We start from the raw sequence: 4,172 nt of genomic DNA on the forward strand, positions 1-4,172 counted from the left end.
TTCGTTTTGGGCTCTTACCCCGACGACAACTTCCTACCTGGGGGCCCTGCCTCTACTCTCGCCTCTTCCCTCCACCTTCCTCATCACCACTCTAGTTACTGAAGGAAAAAAATTAAAAATCTCATGATCTCATCACTCCCCTGATTAAAACTCAAATATGCACACCCTGCTCACTAAGGCTCTTGTTTCTGTGGGGTTTAGTCCCCCCATAAGGAACTGTTTGGAGCATGAGTTAAAAATAAACAAGTGCACACAGCATTGTCCCTTCATCCATCCAAAGCCGTTCAGGAAACGATGGTAATGAGACGGATGTTTGACGAGGCGGTTACCTAGCAGCCTTTGGATGGGAACAGGTACGTATCCCAGCAACTGGGAGAACGTGTGAGGGGCGGTAGAGAGACAGAACCCGGCACGGAGCAGTTGAGCATCACTGGCCCGAGTGCTCATCCTGAGGTTCCTGTGCGGCCTCCCAGGCCAGAAGAGAACCAGGACTGCTGGATACTGAGGCCCCGGGCTTACGGGCCCATCAAACCGCAATGCTCCCAACCAGCCTCGGCTTTAACAGGCCTCCCCAACCGCCTGACCTTGAAGCTGGTGACCCGAGAGTTACCAGGTGTCCTCTACGGAGGTGCCTGGGAGAGAACATTCTGTTGGGAGCTGGACCGCTAGCCCTGGGCATGCGGAGCGAGTCTCCAACTCCCCGTTGTTAATGTTGTTCCCACTCTCCAGGAGGCACCGGGCTGGGTCCACGGTGCTTTCCTGTCCTTTGTCTCACGGGACAACGTATTACCCCTTAAAAGAAGGCTGATTTTGTGGCAGCTTGTGTCCACTTTGAAGGGACAGGACGATCGGTATCGAAATAACAGACTAGGTGTCCACCTTTGGATCGATGGGCAGGCATTGTTCGTGGACTTCTGTCACAGGGAGAACTTGCCAGAGCTGCCTCGGTTTTTAATGTTTTGTAGATAAAGGAGAATGAAATGGAAGGATGATTCCCCCCCTTCTTCCCCTTAAATTTCTATTTTTAACTCCTGTACAGTACCAGATGTAATATCCCCCCCTCAGTTCTTTCCCTGGTCCTGGCTCCCACCCAGTAAGCGCACACGTGCTCCAGCCACCCAGCGACACTTGGGACGCTTCCTGACCAATGACTGTTATTTTCACTGTGACGAGAGCATTGGGAATTGGTGCCTATAGATAAACACACCCTATATGCTGTGGATGAGCAGATCCGAGGGGGCCTAGCACAAGCTGCCAGCACAGGCGAGGGACCGTGCGTCTCAGAGACGGGGCACGCTTCGGGCTCTCCCTCGCCGGCAGGACAGAAGGTCGGCACCGGAGTTCCAGAAATCTCGGTGCCGGTTGAAATCTGGCAGTTGGTTCCTTCCGGCTGCTCCTAGAGGGAGTCTCTCTGCAGGCACTGAAAAGTGGCTCCTAGTTACTGCAGCTTAGACTTTTTATGTTTTGCTGTGTCTGTTCTCGATTCCTCCCTCTGGAAAACAGAAACCATGGGGTGTTTACCCAGCAGCGAGGGGTTTATGACGTTGCGTAGAGTTAGATCCCTAAGATCGTAAGAGCCTGTGAAATCTGGGGGGAAAGAAGCGGTGGAGTGTGAAACCACAGTGCACACTGTCCAGTTTACAGAAAATTGTGTTCAGGCAGGAACTCATCTACCGCACAAGACAAAATACTCCCGTGTCATCAATGGAATTAAAATTGGAGTGACCTTCCTTATCTATATAACACAATTCAAAATAAAGACTCAGCATTACCAAGGGAAGGAGGACTGTCCATTATCTTATAGGGGTTTTTTCATCAATCAGAGAAGAAATATTCTTTTCTTGAATTATCTAGAATAGGGGCAAAGAAGTAGCCTGTAAAATGAGGACCATCTACCCAGGATGAAGTCACTGAGTGCCGTGCAGACCTTGAAGGCGGCTTGTAAGGCTGATGGAGCGTCGAGATGGAGCTTTGGGACATCATATGTACACAGTGACGAGACTCTCACCGTACTTGAATTTTTAAAAGGTTATGACCCAAACGGAAATTTTTTATTGTTCAAAAACTCTTTATTAATCTTTCTTATTAACACAAATACATGTATGTACTGCAGTAGTTTTAGTTCTGAAATTATATAGACTATTCAATATATTCAATAAAAAAGAAATTATATAGATAGTATTGAAAGTGAATACTAATTATAACATCTATACCATATTAATGTAAAATGCTCATAACGGGGGAAACCGGATGTGGGATATATGTGAACTCTTGGCCCTATCGTCTCAGTTTTTCTGTAAACCTAAGATTGTTCTAAATAAATAAAAGTCAATTAAAAGAAACTAACAAGAACAAAACTTGTTCCTGTTTTTTCAATCTTATTCTATGATTGTTTCCAGGATCTGTAAGATGTATGGATCCAGAGGTAAAACAAACACCGACATGTTCCTGCAGTGTGTTCCTTTTGAAAGCGGCATATCGCTAACTACCTGAGCCACTTCCAGACTTTAGTCCAGATTCCCATTTAATACTCGGTTTATTAGTACCTAACAAGAATAGCACAATGTGGATTTTTATTTCCTCTGTATGATAAAAACACACGGCAGGTGTCTTCCTCGCTATGACCTGTAACAAGTTTCCATTTTATTTACTTTATAAATAAAACTAAGATCTTGGATTTAACGGTGAGATTTAACTTACACTTTACAATTAATTATTTTCTATAGCTAAGGACTGATAAATAGCAGATCTGGGGGACTTTTTATTATACACAGGATGCAGTAAAAACGTAGGCCACTGACCATGAGAAATTTCATCTCAACTTAAACCGGTATTTTAAGTATTATTTAAAAACCATTCCTACTTATTACCCTAAGTTTATCCTTTTAGCTGTTTTAAACTTTAATATTTAAAAGTTTACCCCGTTGCAAATATATTCTAGTTGCTGCGGTCTAAAACGAGTGCTTACAAATACTGATGCTACTGCTACTTCTCTGGTTACCTCGAGGACGCTTCCCGAGTTTCATTTCATCACCCAGCTCTCTGGCAGAGGCTGGCACACTGGTTTTTCTCATTAACATTCCGTGTGCCCGGGGGGGTGGCATTTAATTTTCTGTTTCTAAGAAACTAAATAGCTTACACACACACACACACGCACCCCAACCCCAACCCCTTGCAAGGGATGGGCTGGCCTGTTATCTCATAAATGCTCACGGCACCGCCTGCTAATGTTGAAAAATAGAAAAATAAATTGACCTTGATGAAGTGTGTCTTCTTTTGTCTGTTCCCAGGGAAGTTTATTTCAGGTGTTCCCGCTGCCGAAATGATTAGCGTTCACGGCTGCCCCCCTCCTTGTGCTTTACAGGCTCTCTCCATCTTCCTGACGTATGGGGTGCACCAGGCGGGGCCCGGCCTGCTCCGGGTAGCTCAAGGCTGCAGAGTGAGCGAGAGAAATGACAGGTTTCTTATCTTGATAACCGGGGAAGGAAGCCGGCTTCTCCCATGAGTGTCCCACTGCCCTTCACGGGTGGACTGGCCCGCGCGCATCCCGGCTCACCCCCGGCACCCACCCCCACCCCCACCCCCGAGCCAGGGCTGGGCCTCGCTCCTCATGGGCGTCGGCTAGTATGTTACTGCTGCCCAAAGTTTCCAGGCTTTTCTTTTAAAACACTTAAAACTACCCTGGGCAGCAGACGTGGCCACCCCAGGGGCAGGGCGCTTGCGTGCAGCGGCGTGGCGTCGGGGAAAGGACGGTTTCTGATCTCAGAAAGCTCCCTGAAGACTGTTTCAGGGTCCCCGGCAGGCTCAGGAGGCCCGCGGGGGTCCGTTCACCACCTTTCCTCGGAGCGCGGGGAGAGTTTCCCTTTCGCAGGAGAAACTGTGATGAAAACGGGCTTGTACGCTCATTAAGAAAACAGGCTGCGGGGGGGGGGGGGAGGAAGGGGGGGACACACATGCAGTGCTCCCCACGAGAGACGCATTACACACGCGGCGTGAACAGCTGCGCCCGTGGTTCCAGCTTTCACGGGAAAGCGCCGGGACTGAGCAGCGGGGTTCGCTAGGGGGTCACCGATTGGGGTGCCGCGGGTCCCTTAGGCGCCGATGCCGGACTTGCGGTGACCTGGCTTCGATGCCAGGCTGTCCCTGTGTCCCAGCCCCTGGACTTGCGGTGA

The 4,172-nt window shown here is 48.6% G+C and overlaps 1 long non-coding RNA gene across 3 annotated transcripts; it reads right to left on the reverse strand.

Moving 5' to 3' along the window:
- Nucleotides 1–1,407: 1,407 nt before the first annotated feature.
- On the reverse strand, nt 1,408–4,172 carry LOC308550352. Of its 3 annotated transcripts, none has more exons than XR_013997871.1 (3): nt 3,988–4,172; nt 3,256–3,432; nt 1,408–1,492 (listed from the first exon to the last, which is right to left on the reverse strand). It is a non-coding gene; the product is annotated as an uncharacterized lncRNA (long non-coding RNA). The 3 variants fall into 3 exon arrangements; XR_013997872.1 differs by having other exon boundaries at nt 3,984–4,172; XR_013997873.1 differs by lacking the exon at nt 1,408–1,492 and adding an exon at nt 1,507–1,587.

The sequence above is a fragment of the Miniopterus schreibersii genome (assembly GCF_964146895.1).
Source record: "Miniopterus schreibersii genome assembly, chromosome: 21".
Taxonomy (NCBI): Eukaryota; Metazoa; Chordata; class Mammalia; order Chiroptera; family Miniopteridae; genus Miniopterus; species Miniopterus schreibersii.